We start from the raw sequence: 18,310 nt of genomic DNA on the forward strand, positions 1-18,310 counted from the left end.
CGTTGGCAATCTTACAAATAGTGACGTATGTAGCGTTGTATATAGCGTACAATGTGAAACAAAAATATAACTCCATTTTTAAAATAATATGAATTTATTGGTAATATTTTAACATATAACCTGGAGCAATCAAAGAACAATCAATATGTACAGCTACATCAATATTACTAAAATTAAAAGTGACTTTTGTTATAATCGTAAGTTGAACTTTTGGCAATTTTTATCATGTCTTGATGGCTGCACTTCATTTCGCAATTCAGTTTGACTTGAAGGTAGCTCGATGGTGTGTCCAATTATAAATTAAAAGGTCAATTGATAAAATTACTGAACCGATGCAATCTTCGAGTCAGGGAACATTTCTTTTGCTAATTCTGAGAAGTGATCAGCAATAGTTGCGGGCAAATTGTGTTCGGCAACAAATTGGCAGAATAAAATCTCCGCTTTCGTCACTTTTCATTCTGCAGACTTCATTTTTATGACCAGTGCTGTTAATCTTACTTTTGAATTAGTTACAAATTACTTCTCCCAAAAAGTAATTGAGTTAGTAACTCAGTTATCTGAATGTAAGAGTAATTAGTTAATTGGCAAAGTAACTTGTATTACTTGTGTCATGTTTTTTTTGTTGTTGTTTTTTTCATTTAAAAAAAACAACAACAAAAGACATAGTAACCTTTGCTATGTTTGGAAGTCATTTATTGATCATTTCATTTAGACGTGAAAGTTTTAAAAATGTTTCATCATTTAAAGATAGATTCAAGTCAAGATTTTGCAGATTTAGGAGTATTTTAGATATAAAGTTCTACTGCTTTAAAATGGCGGCTGCTGAGTCTGTCATTTCGCATGTAGTTCTATATGCATGTGATATGCTAACGTAGCATCAAGTGGGCGCAGATGTAGGCTGTCGGCTATAGTCAGGAAATATTGGAGCCACCTAGCCTTGCATCGAGTTTGCTACAGCGTCACAACAAACACTCTTCCCTCTCTGTGTCTCTGACTTTTCCCATGCCATTCAACCAACGTAGTAACTAAATATGCACCGATACCGATACTAGTATTGGCAGGGGGCGCCGATCTGGCCCGAAATGGTGGTATCGGTGAGTACCAAAAAAGACGGCGCCGATACCATTTACCGGTCCATTATTATAACATTTGACCGCAGCCTTTTTTTTCTTCTGGCGCTCACTACACTCTGTCCCTGTGTTGTGTGATGACATGTGAACACCAAGCAGCTATCGCTATTGGCCTGCTTCAGACCAATGAGAATGGGCCAATAGCCACTCCTGACCAATGAAAAGGGCGCTTTTTCATATGAAGGGGAAAAATAAACCAGGAGAAATGGCAGCGGTCGGGAAATATTTCAAAATACAAATCCCGTCGATTAAAAGCAATGGCTGCATGCAAGATTTGCGGCCTGAAAGTTTCGAGATGTGGAGTTAAATCGGCCAGTTTCAATACCTCTAACCTGATAAAACATTTGAAGACGAAACATGAACGAACACAACGAGTTTGAGCCTGCAAGAGCAGGACTGCTATCCAGAGTAGAGCCTAGTTCGGGCCTAAAAAATCCAGCCCGACCCGACACGGCCCGCTGGTATTGAGGCCCGACCCGGCCCGAGCTCGATCACTTAACTAGATTTGCAGGCCCGAGCCCGAAAAACCCGATTTTTTTTTTTTTTTTTTTTTGAGTGACGCGGAAAAAACGCAGCAGCAGCAATTTATTTTCATTTCTTCGAGTTGGCAGAAAAAAACGCAAGTTTTCTTAATGTTTAAATAATCTACATATTTTTTTGAGAATTATCAAAGCATTCACACAACGAAATAACGCTGGGAAAGTTTGTTAAACATATTTCTGAGTGTGTGGGATATTGTTCTCACATGGACGCGCCTCTCTGACAAGGAGAGGGAACAGGAGAGGGCGGCGCCTCGGCCGTGCGCAAAAGGTACAGCGGGAGGACAAGAAGAAAAAGCGGCCGGCGCCACGGCGTTCGTGCACACGCACAAGCAAAAGCGCAATACAGAGAGCCTGCTCTCCATTTTTTTTTTTTAAAAATAATTTATTAGTCCGGCATGGCGGCCCGACCCGACCTGACCCGAACGTGAATGCTTAAATTGTGGGCCCGACCCGACCCGGATGTCGGGTCGGGTTCGGGCACAAAATCTAACCTCTAATCCAGAGTAATGGCGCTGGACCGGTGCAACAATCTCTGGTAAGTTCACTACGTCAACTTTACTTTGTCTTTTACTTAAAGAAATGCAGTAATTTGGGAACTGTTTCCAAGTAGGGTTGCCACCTTTCAGAAATAGAAATAAGGGACTCCCCCCATCCCGAAAAAAGCAGGCTAATGGAGAGACGGGATTCTGTGGTCAATTGTTATTACTTATAATTGTTAGCTTCCGCAAATGCGGAAACAAGGTTGGACCTCGAAGCGGACAACAAGCGGGGGATACGTACGAGGGTTTAATGATTGCAAACAAAAAATAACACGCGATTGGGGATAGTAGAAATAACAAAAGGAGTTCGTGACAGCAGATCGACAGAGCTCAATACTACAAACTCGAAGGTTGACTAAGACGATAGGCAGCGAGCCAAAAAGCCAAAATAAAAACACTGAAATACCTGCACAGGGTAGAGGTTACAAACGAGTGCAGCACACTAACAGAAAAAAACCAATGCAGGGGCGTAACAAGCAAATGTAACGAGACTATAGTGCGAGATGTCGAATGGCGATCAGCAGGCAAATATCTCGGCAGCCTTCTCTGAGATCACCCATGCTTGAATGCTGCGTTGATGAGCACGCTTTGGATTCAGGTGCGACGTCAGGAACGCCCCCACTAACAGCCCAGCAACAAAACACAATCTAACCAGCAGCAGAATGTGACAATAATTTCATGAAAGTTGCACTGTTTGGCCTTTGAGAGGTTTAAAAAAATTTACTCAGTTCATTCAGTTTATTATTATGAATTTATTTTTACTTTCTTACTGTTGGGCTAGTATTATACTTTGTACTAGTCTTTTTCCTATTTTGCAAAGGTAAGCAACAGCCTGACAAAGCCTTGATAGCAATAATTTCACATCCAATTATGTAGCTCTTTGGGGGGGGGGGGGGGGGGTGTATATATATATATATATATATATATATATATATATATATATATATATATATATATATATATATATATATATATATATATATAAATGGGGTGGTATCGGTATGGTTTCGGCCGATACTGCACAGCCAGGTATCGGTATCGGGGCCAAAAAATGGTATCGGTGCAACACTAGTAGTAACGCACATTGTCTCGTTGCCGAAACTGATGAAATCCAAACGGTGAAAAGGTGAAAAATAAAAATTAAAGGGATCCTCTATTTTTGAGACAAGTAAATCTTAAAACATAAATGTTAGTATGAGTTATAATAATTTGATATTAAAACCCCTCTTAATGTTTTTGTTTTAATAAAGCTTGTAAAATTATTTTAAGTGATAGGTCGCCATTCTTGTTACGTCGCAGTGCGTGACGTCATTGGCCCCGAATGCCGAAATTCCAGCTTGTCACTCCTTAGCTTTCCCAACATGTCGTCAGTTCTACCCTTCCAATTTGAACACGATCTGAAAAGTGAAAAGCAGGACAGCACTGTCGGTCGTTCACAAGACGAGCTTCAGGGAAAAATGCGTGCAGCAAATACCTGATAAGACAAAAGTTGGGCAAAACTGTTGATGCGAGGGAGTCCTGTTGGGAAGTTAGGAACTCCGGTTGGGAGCGAGAGTGCATGCTGTTGGGATTCGGGAACTCCGTTTTTTTGTGTGCAGATATTCAAGGTAAGCATATTGCATTTTCAAACGTTTTCCCAATATAATTATGTAGATTGTTAGCATCCAGAGCTGTCGTGTGCCTTACATACTGTACAGGCCAAAGAGCACACCTTGTGTAATCCAGGTCTTGTACATTGTAATGCGTGGTAGCTAGGATACGTGTATAAAAGTACCAGAAAGGGGAGAAGCTTCCACTTATTCACATTTATTCTCAAAAAATAATATTTCCACCTTGACCACTCTTCACTCGGGAGCTCAGCAGTACGCAAACATGCATTCCCTGAAAAGGTCCACATCAGAGTCACTGTCGTCATTGTAGCGTGCCATAGTGCTTTCATTATTTAGTATTATTTGGGGAAAACTCCCACGAAGAATAGTCAACAAAAAAGATAGCAATACTAATCCAAATCCGCGTTTTTTACTCGCTCGAAGATCCAGGAATTATACCGATCCCATGGCAATATCGCAGCCGCGATTAGGCCGTCGATTCCACAAAATAGACGGATCCGAAAAGCCGCTGTGGGACCGACGAATAAAAATAAATGGACAGATCCAAACAGGGGTCGCGTTAACCGGAAATTTTCCGTCGTTGACCGGTTTTTTAAAACGGTGACGGAAAAAACTGAAGTCCGTCAGTCATTTTGACAGGTTGCAATTCACACCCCAGACCACAGGGTGGCACATTAATTAGCTATTGTCTCTCTTAATGCATGACGTCGTTGGCTATTCTGTCAGAATATTGTAGCTTAACCGGGGTCTGGCGGCGGCACCGTGATTGACACATCAACGCGAGGTTCTTATTGGTGCACCCGGTGTGCCAGCCCGTGATCCAATTGGTGGACTAGATTGCCGCCTGTGTATAGACAAGTTTTCGAGGTACCGGTTTACTTCCTTATGTCTTCCTTCCCCTTCCGTTTCCGCCTGTTTACCATTGAAGTCAATGGCGGTGGAATCGAAGTTGGAAGGTCTTTATACAAGATCCCGGTAATGTTGTTTTGATGTAGGCGGGTGGAGAACCAAGCCAAGGCCTCCATGCTTCGTACCATGTCGATTTCCAAACCATGGGTGCTCGTACTCGTCATAAGGAGATGGACAAAACTGACAGCTCCTGCAGTCATGCCCCCGCTGTTATGGAAGGTAATGTGCTCTAAAAATACGAAACCTAAAATCTGGCGCATGAAACGACTTGTTGCCTTTGCTATTGATATTACGATGATGATTGTAATTACGAAGTTTAATCATTTTTACAACAACTAGCTTCTGCTACTGCTGCTAGCCGCCTGTTGCTAATCGTGTTTGAATGCACCGCATATATCCAAGTGTTACAAGTTTTTATTCGTTTGTTTACAGCTGGGAAATGCTGTTATAAAAGAGAAGACAACTTGACTTGTACGTTGATGGACATATATCAAACATATATAGTTTGCGTTCCACAATGATGATGACAGCTCGACTCCCAGGAGAGGCCGAGAGAGGCAGGAATTGTGACGGTGGTTCGCCGAGATCGCCGTGATCCAACTACGAACTTGTGAACGGTAGCATTTTTAAATATATGCTATTGGAGCTGGAATTACCGAAGAGGAGAGCGAGATGGACTGCTGTAATTCGACAAGAAATCGGGGCACCAAACGATCACCACAGACTATGTAGTAGTCATTTTATATCTGGTAAGATGTGCATTTAATATATATTTAGAAGATTTTGGGCTGACAACCACAATTAAGATCATTGTGTGACGTTGGTGACTGGGGTCTATATGGTTGCCTCTTTTTCTTTGGGAGTGGAGTTGTTTTGTTGGTGTTGTTGGCGGTTAGCAGAGTAAAAAGAGGGAGAAAAATACAACTTCAGTGTCTAATTTTTCGCCGCCAAGCAAGCGTTACAAAATTTAAAATGAATGAAAACTAAATACTATTGAATATGTCATCATTATCATTTTAAAAATTTCAGTGACTGGTAAAAATAGATTATGACCGGATTTTTATGACCCTGTCAGTCAAAATGACAGACAACGAAAATGTCTAGCGCAACCTCTGGATCCAAAACCATTATTGCAGACGCGATGGGACCCTTACTTGACTGAGGATCCAGGAAAAATGTTCGGGCGCCAGTTGTAACGCAAGGTGGGTCGGATACATGCATACAGGGACCAAAAAGGGGGAGAAGCTTCCACTTGTGCACATTTATTCACTAAAAATAATTCCACCTTGACCACTCACTTCACTCCCCCTTTTTCCATTTGACTGGAAATTGCATCCAAAAGCAGCGCATCGTGGCATTTTACTTCGCGAGTTTAGGCAGCAATAAGCAATTGTTGAACACGCTACACATTTGGAAAGATGCCATTGACGTCATCACTGCGAGCCCGCAAACCATGGCGTCAACTAACGGTCAAAATATGGACTGAATATTATAAAATATTGCCATTGATTTAACATTATATGTGTTTCTAACAACATATTTTAGTACAAGAGAACAATTGTGGTTTATTAGAGCCCACATGTATTTAAATCAGAGGATCACTTTAATGCACGAAAAACGGACAGGTTTTGAACGTACGGCGTACACATTTAAAAATCAGTGCTCACTTGTACAAATTACGCCGAAACCGTACAACTTGACCGGTATATTCCACAATTTATATAAACTCTCCCTCGTGTAGTTTAGCATAGCTAGGTAGCTAAACTCGCAATGTCTGACTTCACTGACGGTGAAATTTGTTTCACGGTCTTTTCACAGCAAGTTGTTAAAAATATTACATAATCGCGTACTCAGCAATGAGTGGGCTTTCAACACCTTTGAGCGTCTCTGCAAAGTATATGTAACCCCGCTGCTGTGCCGAAAGAAGTTGTCGGTGAAAAGTGAAAAAGCAAGTCCAAACCGGATGAACAGAGGCGAAGCGCGCGTAGCATTGCACATGCGCAATCGGCGGTCCCAATTCAAATGAAACACATTCATTTTGAGTTCTGAATGTGAAAATGAAATTATTACGTTGACACTATGAAATGTAAATATATTTCGTATATAATAGATTTGTTGTAACAAATCAAACAAAAATTGAATGTGTTACATCAAAGGGCTTGGATCAGTTTTTTGAGTGTTGAAATTTGAATGAATGTAAAAAGGTGACCGATGGTTTTTTGGTGCGGGAATGAAAAAGACAGTTCAATTCAATCAGTTAATATAAACATATTTGTGAAAGTCATATAGAATGGATCATGTAATACAGTATGCAGGCAAGACATCGGTTTCAGATCAAGTCAAACCGTGCAACGCGGAGGAACCCAGAGCTTACCCGACTCCTATGACCTCTCCGGGCCCAGTCTTTGGGCCCGTGCCGGTAAGTTTCTTTACCCGATCCTCCCAAACGGCTGTTAAATATTGAACCTTTCCTTAGCATTAGCCTCCTTTGCTAGTCACCATCCTTTTTCTTGATATCTTGGGACATTTAGGTCGCTGCGCGTGTCTGGTTGGCACCGCATCTCCTTTGAGCAGCAATCCTTTAGCAAAATACGATTTCACTTGTCCATAGTTCGAGAAGCTTTCAGGTGGAAAATGCGCACCCCAGAAAAGCGTGCCGGAGGCTGTGTCTAGAAAATTAGCCCTCTTTGCACGGACGAACTTTACCCATCTTCTGCGTAGTCCAGCTTTTTTTTTCGCGTTCGGGAACTCATGGATACTATATTCCGATAAATAACTATTTGTACACCACATAGCACAGCAGTTTTGAACCATTTCTGAGATGTTTTCGTCAAACAAACCCCAACGCTACTCTCTCGTCGTTAAAAAACAATGGCACCTGGCTCCGCCTCGACTGTCAATCACTTGTCGTGACGTCGGCGCCCCATTCGGCTGTTTCCGGAACACTTTCGGGAATGTTCGTCATTTTCGATAATTGCTCATTAATGTGATTGATTTTTTTGTTAACTTTATCAATATTTGTTATCTTGGCACATAACGGTTCTATTGATGTCTCACACCCCCTTTGCCAAAACATCCCCTTTAAAGCTGACTTCAGGAACCTCATTGATTACCTCTCCAATTCTGATCGTCGTTTTGTCATTTCCGGCCCGCTTCCCACCCCCTGCTTTGGCGATGCAAAATTCAGCCGAGCTCGCCAATTACATATTTGGCTGAAAGCATACTGTTTCACCCTTGGGATCCAATTTGTGGACAATTTTACCACTTTTCTTCACCGCCCAGACCTCTTCAGACATGATGGACAACACCCAAAATACCGCGGATCACGTCTTCTCTCTATCAATATGCAACTGGCTCTTAAATCTTCCAATGCTCTGCAGCTCTACTGATGTTTCGTGAGTCCGTTCCATTATGCTGTCGGTCATTCATTGTCTCAAAATCCTGTCATTTTGTACCATACACATAGCTCTCCCATTCGCCCCTTAGTATGCAGGATATCAAATAATATGGCTCGGGCTCCAAATCTCAGCCTTCTTCAATCACCCTCACAGTCTGGTTTTAACACCATAACAGTCATACATAATTCTGATCGCTTACCCAGACACAGCAGTCGACCATTATGTGCGTCACTAAACAACTTAATATATCCCTCCATCTTTGCTGTATCTGTCGCTCTTTCTGTTACCACCACCTTAGACCACATTTCAATTGTTACATCTCATGACTATAAACCACCCCACGGACTTGGCCTATTACACCTCAATATTAGAAGCTTGCTCCCAAAAATGGATTATATTAATGTGTTAATTCATCAAACCTCTCCAGACATCCTCCTTCTGTCTGAAACCTGGCTGTCTTCCAAAATATCGAATAATGAATTGAGCATTGATGGTTATATTATTTTCAGGTGTGACCGAAAAAGCAAGGGAGGTGGAGTTTTAATCTATGTAAAGGATTGTCTCACTATGCATAAACTTTCATCATCTGCCGTTCATTAAAAAAATCGAATATATTGCTCTGGATTTGTGTTTTGGAAATAACACTCATGTAGTCATTACTGGTATATATCGCCCCCCCCTCTGCTCATGTTGACACTCTCGATGATATTGGTAAGATTCTCTCAAAATACATCAACTCAGAATTAATAATCATGGGTGATCTAAATCTGGATTGGCTCTCTGACACCTCTAATATATTAAAGAATTGTGCCATTAGCTCAACTAATAGTTAAACCCACCAGACCAAATTTAAAAAAACCCCTCTCCATTCCACTTAAATTGATATCATTTTTACAGACCTCATAATTACCCTCCATCTGGAGTTCTTCCACTTGACATCAGTGACCATTGTCCCATTGCCTGCATCCGAAACACTAAAATGCCCAAATCCCATTCTCAGTTAATTTCCACACGAAACTACAAACATTTTAGTCTCCAGAACTTTATTACGGATGTGTCTGCCTCAAATATGAATAATTTATTCTCCGTTACGGACCCTACTGTGGCACTGGAACATTTTTCACATTCTTTTAACATTATTGCTCAGGGGCGGACTGGGACTAAAAAGCAGCCCTGGACTTTGACTCGGCCCAGCCCACAAGAATCGCTATACGAAGGGAAACACAGACCCCCTAAGGGGTCCGGGGGCTTGCCCCCCACGGAAGACTTTTTTTTTTTTTTTTTTTTACATTTTATTGTAAAATGCATCAATTTCGTGCACTTTGATGAGAGAAAATGAAGAAAATGTGTCTAGACCAGTACTTCTCAAATAGTGGGGCGCGCCCCCCTGGGGGGGCGCAGAGCAATGCCAGGGGGGGCGCATGTGACCTCGGGAAACATGTTTTTTTTTTTTTTTTTTGCCGTACTGGAATAAAGTGTGCTTGCACATCCACTCAGTAGGTGGCAGTGGCGCTCTCATTTTCAGAGTGCGCGCAGTATTTTTGAACTAAGGAAGAGCACTCAGCACTCACAGACAACAGATATGAAGAGCAGTGTGCCACCGCCGTTTTCGAAAGCCGTTTTCCGACCGGACTCACTCACGCAGCGACCCACTGTCTTGTCCGGTTCTCACGTCGCCGCTCGAGAAGTGCCATTTTCGGCTTGGGATCGTCACGACGACTGCCCTCACCTACGGTTCTACCTCGGCCGCCGTGAATGCGCTTTTTTCGTGCCGTTTGCCTTTTAGCTTTGACTTTTAATACAGTGCGTGATGATGAAAGACCACTGTTTACTGTGTCTAAAAATAATAATAGCAGACAGCAAGAAGCCAAATCAATTAAGACGCCACTTAAAGACATTAGACCCCAATCTCATTGTTAAGCCGCTTGATTTTTTCAGTGAAAACGTGCCGAATATTGCCAACAATCGTCCTGCTTTGTCAGTGTTATATCAGTAAGCCAGTGAGCATTGTTAGCATGCTAATTGCAAAATAACTCCACACCATTGCAAAGGAGGTAAATACTGTGAGCAGCAAAAATAAAAACTGTTCTGTCCAAGGACACTTTTTCCCCCTTTTTATTCAGATTTGTTTTTTCAGTCAAATGTTTTGGCACATTGTCCTCATGAGTGAATGTTTCTAATCAATTTCAATTTGGTATTATTTACTGATTTTATTACATTTTATTTTTCTGTATCAAATGGTCAAAAATGTACCTTGAGTGTATTTTTTAGTTTGAATGTGATTTTTTTTTTTTTTTTAATTCAGGCAAATTGATGCACGTCAAGTCTTCTCTGTTACAAACAAAACAATGTTAATAAAGTTATACTTTATTATAAGTTGATCTATGTTACTTTCTTTCTTTATTAGAAAAAAAGGACACGATGTTGGGCAGATGCGTAGTTATAATAGTAATTTTATAGACAAATGATACTATTTACAGTGGCGGCAGAGAGTTTGGGGGGGCGCGAAACATTTACGTCTTCCTTGGGGGGGCGTGACAGAAAATAATTGAGAAGCACTGGTCTAGACTATGACTGTCTGACTTGGGGCGCTCAAAGTACTGCAAGGCTGAACTGGAGTTGGGTTCATTTTCTGTACTAGCTCTATGATCAACCTGAAAAAACCAATGAAATAATTTATTTTTCAAAGCAATTCTATGTATCCAATTGATTTTAATATATGTCTCTATATATCTGTCTATAAAATGATTTCATTGTTTATGCCATAATTCAGTGGGCTTCAAACTATTCCACATAGGGCCGCAGCGGGCGCAGGATTTCATTCCAACAAAACAAGACAACACCTATGCACCAATCTGGTGTCTTACGAGTGTAATCAGTTGATTGCAGTCAGGTGCTGCTTGTTTTAGCAGAAACTTCATTGGTTAAACTGTCGGTACTGGACGGTTGAAACAAAAACCAGGCCCCACAGCGGCCCTTGAGGACCGGTTTGGAGACCCCTGCCATACTTAATCTTGCCATACAAATAATACATTTAAATGAAAATACAATAAACATTTCAAGACAAATCCTGGATATATAACCTTCATTGGAAAGTATTAACCAGAAAACAAAACGGTATATACATGATAAAAAAAAAAAAAAAATCAATTTAACTAAACTTTAAAGTAAAACCATTCATTGTATTAATATTTTGTTATATTTCTTCTGAATATTGCTGCTGCGTGTGTATACGTTGTTTTACAGCTAAAATATTTTTCCTTAGGCGAGTGATAGTAGGACTAGCATACTGTAACTTGACACGATTGCAAACGGACTAGCGGGAACTAACCCTTTGATTGTCATTTATTTCATTTAAAATGTAGGTACCTAGTGGATAACAATTGCCAGTATACCGAGCAAGTGACCCTCTTCATCCCTTTTTACTTGCCCTGCGCTTGTCTGGGGAACTTCCACCAGATTATCATTACACCCTCTCTCTTCTTTTCTCTCTCCCTGCACCGGCTGCACGTCAGAGCGTCCGCAGCTGCCACTCTCACCATCGACGAGGGTTGGGCAGTTGTTACCCGACGTGGCCGTTGCAGCCAGACTGCTGCTTGCGAAAATATTTGTCAACTTATGACATTTTAATGCTTCGCTCTCCAGTTTCTTTATTTTTTTTCTCCCTAACCTTCTCCGCACCACCCTTCTCTTTTCTTTTTTTTGCCACCACCATCCATATTGTGCGTTAACGCTCATCATAGTTTGCTTCTACAAAGAACCAATGAAGGCTACTTTGTGCGTTCTTCGTTCTTCTATCAGACTGGCGATGAACAGCCAGGCGCATTGCTGCCACCTGTCAGATTGGGTGCGAACTGTAGATAATTAGAGACTAGGGGGGATAAAAACAGTGATGTAAAATGAATGGTGGCCGCCGGCTGTCTAGGGCACCGGCCATTCTGTGATCCTCCAGAATCCACAGATTACCAGTCCGCCCCTGTTATTGCTGACAGACATGATCCCTTTAAACAACACAGAATTAAAAACAGATTCAATCCCTGGTTTTCTCCACAACTTGCTACTGTCATTTACAGCAGAGCTAAGGCGTGGTCCAGGGTTAGATCCAGTGGCACCCCTGAAGACTGGTTATTATTTAGGCAAAAAAGGAATATCTGCACCAGCATGATGAAGAAAGCCAAATCAAATCTGCTTCTGACAACACTGCCAAATTCTGGAAAACAATTTCATCTCTAAAGAATTCACCTAAGCCACATCTCCCTCCACATATCACTCAAGCAGCTGCTCATACTTCTGATAAATTATCTATGGTTGAATTATTCAACAATCACTTCCCATCCTCTGGTCTCTCTCCATGTCAACTCAAAGCAATTATCATAACGTTCCTTTAGACGGAGCCCTTAATTCGCAACTCAACTCTCAACCCAAATTTTCTTTCTTCTTATTTCAAAGTTCTGATGTTTTTAAAATCTTGAGGAAAGGGAAGGTTTCCAAAAATGCTGGTGCAGACCATCTAGATCCATATCTACTTCAATTAAGTGCTCATTTTATCAGTCCATATTTAGCTCACATTTTTAATCAAACGCTTCTTTCCAGCATCATCCCATCCCCTTGGAAAACTCCTACTGTAATCCCGCTACATAAAAATGGTGATATCTCTGACCTCAATAATTACCGTCCAATATCCAAGCTTCCGTTTTTATCATTCATTCATTCAAACATACTTCAGCCGCAACAGTCTGGTTTTCGCCCAGGTCACAGTACAATTACAGCTTCAGTTTCTGTCCTAAATAACATTGTCTCCTTTCTTGATAATAAACAGTTCTGTGCTGCTCTTTTCATTGAGCTTTCAAAAGCATTCAACCGTTGATCATAAAATTCTACTTCATAAACTGCAGGCCATAGGTTTAGACGTTAATGTCCTCAACTGGTTTAAGTCCTACCTTACAGACAGAATACAAACTGTTTGTCAGGATCCGCGAATGCGGAGAACAAGATTGAACCCAACAACAGACAACAGAGGGGAAGCATTCGGGGATTTATTGATCATAAATAAACAAAACACGCGAACGCGGTAAAAAGGGAATAACAAAAGGGGTCCGTGACAAATAGGTCAAACGGGGATCAAACCGCGAAAACTGAGCGGAGGGCAGAGAGCCAAAAAGACAAACAAAAATACACTCAATACCTGCAAAAGGTAGGGGATCAAAAACTAAGATGTCCGAAGAACTAGAAGGCAAATACAAAGCGACTCGAAAGCAGTACGTGTTAATGGCGACCAGCTAGGGAAATATCATGGCGTTCTTCTCCCGGATAGCCTGCGTTTATATACTGTAGCTGACGAGCAGGGATTAGCTGCAGGTGCGACGTCGGCATGCCCCCACAGCCGGCTCTGCAAGAAAAACAAATTCTGACAAGCAGCAGAACGCGACACTGTTGCTTCTGACGGTGTTCAATCAAGTCCACTTACTATTAAAAATGGCGTGCCGCAGGGGTCTGTCCTTGGACCACTCCTTTTTACATTATACATTAATAATTTTTTCTTCCTAATCAATATTTTATGTCCACTTTTTTGCTGATGATTGTATTCTATATGTGCCCGGTTCTTCCCCATCACTAGCTCTGACTCATTTACAGACTGCTTTTGATAGCTTTCAAATATCTCTTCATAATCACAGATTAGTTTTAAATGCTGAAAAAATTAAATACATGGTTTTCTCCACTTCCACTATAACTGACAATGACTTACCCGGAATCAAAACCCTAAATGGTATTCTCAATGATTCATACAAATACTTAGGAATTTGGATTTACAGTAATTTATCATTGAAAAGTCATATTCATCATCTAATCTGTCAAGTTCAAAATTAGATCCTTAGGTAGACATTGTAAAATTGCCCAAAAATAAGGAGAGAAGACACTCAGTTTTCTTGGCCAAGGAGGTCAAACATGTGACTCAGTAGCCACCAAGATTGATCTAAAGGAAAAAAAAAACCCTCCTTGGTATTTTATTTAGGGGTTTTCCCTGAACAAAATGGGCGCCGCCCTGAGGGAGGGGAGAGCAAGCTAGCGACACCCATGTGGTTTTTTATTGGCTATGTGTGCATGTAGGTGGAATTAAGTGATACACGTGTGTGGAGCAAGAGCTTATGTAAACAATCAAAACAATCATATAAACAGTCAAAATAATATATAAGCAGTCAAAATAATGCAGACACTTTTAGTTATGCAACGTTAAACAATCAGCAGAATAGTCCAAACACTTCCAGTTGTGCACCGCTGTGGCCCTGGAAGATGTCCTCGGATGGAAAATCGTCCTCGAGGGGCTAGGCGAAAGTCCAAAACCCCAGGTGCTAGGATGCCTGGAAGGTCTAGTTATGCAACGGCGCGGCCATGAAGCCACTCCGACCCTCTTTCTACACTTTGTAACACTTAAGCATTATACTACAATCTGGTATAGCAAGCAATGATCATTTACTGGTTATATATGTAAGAAAAATATGGCAATATGTATTATTTATGGTATATATGAGCATAAGCATAACTAGAAGTAAGAAGAATATGGCAGTATGTATTATTTATGGTATATATGAGCATAAGCAAATATTCAATCAACCAACCAAGGAAACATTTAATGAATCAAACCCCGATAATTATCTTAACATTTCCCGCCTGTTTATTCAATATTTGCGACAAAAACATCATCAAAAAGAACCTCCTAAAAAAGGCTTTATTCAATCGAATCATTAGACATGTCGACGCATATTGTCGCCACCCGGAGTTGGAGGCGTTGGCGGGCTCTGAAAGAAAGTTTCCGGAATGGAGAAACCATCATTGCCATCGCCGTTGTCAGGGAGATCGTCACCATTGAGAGCCACTTCGCAAACTACAAACTCCGTATGGGCACCTGTGTCATACTCCTCTCCCAGGGCAAAAAGGGGTTATAATTCCTGTAATCGTGGACCTATCGCCGCGGAAACAAACCGGTGAAGTATAACACGAATGCAGGGAATGCAACAACAACCACATAATCCCAGAGCCATCAGGAACACTGTCACAGAGACCAGAATAGTATACAGCATTGACCTATACTTACCGAACGTTGCTTCCCACCAACTGGACACATCGGGGGTCCACTCCCCAGAGTGACCCTACATCGTTCTACCAGGGGAGCTGATTGCTCTGAGGGCCTTGTGGAAGTTCTCCTCATTAGAGGAGGTAGCGTTTGGAACAAATGTCGAGGTGACCACAAACGCCGCCTTTTTCGGCTAGCAACATGTCCACGGCCACCCTGGTTTGGAACGCCATGAGAGAGGTGGCATCCAGCTGGTGTTTTAAGGCTGTAAAGGCAATCTCTGAATTGTTATTAAGTCTCTGGAGATTAAAATGGATGTAGTTGATCCTCTCAACATTCTTATTAACAGTGATCCTAGGGAGTATAGATTCAAAACCCGAGGCAATTGGGTTAGCCAACCTATACTCACTCGGCACACCACGGGGAACTCCGATCGCATCTATGTAAGTTGGTTCAACTGCCCACTGGGCACTACGTTTATTAACACGCAACTTAGAGGGGTCAAACTTTGATGTTGCGTCCAGGATATCTGTAGCCGAAACAGGATAAATAGACACTGGTAAGAGTAATGACACAAGTGCACATACCCCCACTGAGTTCCTTAGGGTGTCATAGAGCCTGCTGCCACCGCACCACCACCATACGTCACTACGCGGCACTAAGGGACTCGTTTGATACACGGTCGTCTTACACCATGAGGGATCTAGATTCCCCACTCTCCTCAATGACCCTGAAAGTTCAATACAGGAAAAGTTAGCCAGTGCAACTTTGTCGGAGAATATAGGCTTTTCCTTCGCAGCTTTGGTTAGTGGATATACCCCATCCCATTTCTTGCAAGCCTTACTCAATATGGTTCTAGTCATAACTTCCAGAAGGCAATGTGGCGGAAGGAGAGCTGGCACTACGCGCAACAGGGGTCTGGGACCCATACATACAACACAGCTAGAATTAACCATTCTTCCAGCAGCTTCCGCTAACAAAAGCCAGTTATTAGCTTGTTGAGTAACCCCAGTAACCGCTATCATTCTATCATCGACAGTAACTTTATTCGTTGCCTTTACTATCAACCCAGACGACATAGTCTTTACATTTTTACTCACGGGCCTGGCCTCCACCGGGTCTCCCAATAAGGAGGATACACAGATGATTAGGAGATGAAAAGGATCTCCTCTTGGGTCAGTTCATCCTTCGTATGGGGAGAGGAAAAAATAAAGACAAGGTTTATTACCACAATTCCATTTTCCGGACCTAATTTGTATTTGAATTCCCGGCTCTAAACGAGTCAAATTGATTTGAGGGCGAATGGAAGTGGCACAGGTGTCGGAGGTCCAATCAGCCCATTTGTGACCGTCCTCCGCCACCAGCGCCCTCCAGGCCCTCCTTTTAACCGTCACATACCAAGTAGTTTTCTGACCGTAACTTTGTGCACTGCGGGTGTGATCTGCATAGTGAAGAGACTTCGTCCGAGTAAAAGCAGTATGACCCGAAGCGATCCATTTTCTAAGCGGAAGATGCTGCCATGGCATAAACAGAGTAGCGTCATTATTCTCCGGAAGACAGATCATTGTACTTCTAGTCGGCCCCGACTCTACCCCATCGCATGACATGAATTGCTTGTCCTTAGGTAACACGATCTCAGATACTGGTAGCAACTCTGACACTTGGCGTTTAGGACGCTTATGTCCTAGCTCTCCCGGGTGCTGAAATGGTATGGATGTGCCTGAGGTGTTGTTTGGTAAATCATTAGCAGGTGTGCGTGCGTTTTTACTCAAAAATGCCTCTATGTCAAAGTAGGGAACACCTCTGTACAGGTAAGTAAAAGCCACCAAAAAGACGACCACATAGGTGATCAAGAGGTTTCTTGCCCACCTCGGCAGTGTCATGTCGACCGAGTTCCCCTAAACAGGAAGAGCGCCCTGGGCTTCACTGACCTGCAGTATTTATGAGCACTATAAGCCCACCCCCACCATTCAGTCAGACTTTCAGTTAAATGGCTGCTCGACCTTGAGACTCGGTTGATATGACCTTTTTGCAGTGGGCAAGGTGAATCCAGGTTTTCCTCTCTGCGATCTTTACGGCTGTAGGAGTCGTGAGGAGCACCTGGTATGGGCCTTCCCACTTGGGCGAATGCCAGTGTTTCCTTTTGATGCTGCGGATCAAGACCCAATCTCCAGTAAACACCAGGTCATTCTGCTGGGAAGAGTCAGAATCAACTTGTGGCAAACACAATCCTGTCTCACCTCCAATGTCTTTCGCATATAATCGGCTAAATTAGCTTCTTCATCTATTTCCCACTTAGTGGAGAAAATCGGTAAATGATATAGTCTCCCAAAAAGAATCTCAAAAAGTGTTAATCCCGACGTACTAGTAATATTAATATGTAACTTTACAAGACCCAAACACTGTGTCCATGGTCTTTTCGTTTCCTCAATGCATTTCTTTAATCTATTTTTAATAGTACCGTTCATTCTTTCAACCAAACCCGCGCTTTGAGGATGCCATGCACAGTGATGTTTTAAGGAAATGCAAAACAATTTCCCAATCTTATCGATTACTCTGTTTACAAAATGCGTCCCATTATCGCTATAAATGGTTTCAGGTATGCCACACTTAGGGATGTCTTTACACAATGCTTTTTGCTACCATTAATACATACTCGACATTGTTATGCGTTGTTTACTTTAAAATATTTCTGCCCAATTACCATTTGATTAACAAAAAAATAACAGTATCCCAAATATCAGCGTGCCCATTTTCCAAACAAAACTGATTTAAAACGAAAGAAAAATCCATTTAAATGTGTATGCCGTTTAGGGCGAACATTGCCGTGAGGATTAGGTTGAGCACAGACCATGCAAGCCCCGCAAAAAATATTTGAAAACACATTTCTAACTTAACCATTCCCACTGTTAAGACATGAGACCCCCCCTCCGTGCTCACATAGACCCACCGCGCAATGTCGCTCCATGATTGACCCATAAAGTGTGTTCCTGTACTGGACATTACAGTCACATATCAATAAGGAAAGTGTCCTTTGGCAGTTTATTCGCAAACGGACATAAGGTCATGTATTCACCCTTGCAATCAAATATTTGGACAAAAGGTTTAGA

General features: G+C 41.9%; 2 protein-coding genes across 3 annotated transcripts in view; both read right to left on the bottom strand.

Annotated features, from left to right (window-relative positions):
* The window catches only part of LOC130927694 (E3 SUMO-protein ligase ZBED1-like), a 287,791-nt gene that overhangs the window by 17,673 nt on the left and 251,808 nt on the right, over positions 1-18,310 (bottom strand). The window lies entirely within an intron of this gene.
* LOC130927680 (gastrula zinc finger protein XlCGF57.1-like) overlaps positions 1-18,310 on the bottom strand; it is a 59,813-nt gene that overhangs the window by 493 nt on the left and 41,010 nt on the right. The window contains exon 4 of one of the 2 annotated variants that reach the window (XR_009066483.1): positions 12,808-13,972. The exons of the other annotated variant lie outside the window; for it this stretch is intronic. The gene's annotated coding sequence lies outside the window, so the exon portion shown is untranslated. Of the gene's footprint in view, positions 1-12,807; positions 13,973-18,310 lie in introns of those variants that run through there. 2 annotated transcript variants of the gene reach the window in all.

Source organism: Corythoichthys intestinalis, chromosome 13 (assembly GCF_030265065.1).
Source record: "Corythoichthys intestinalis isolate RoL2023-P3 chromosome 13, ASM3026506v1, whole genome shotgun sequence".
Taxonomy (NCBI): domain Eukaryota; kingdom Metazoa; phylum Chordata; class Actinopteri; order Syngnathiformes; family Syngnathidae; genus Corythoichthys; species Corythoichthys intestinalis.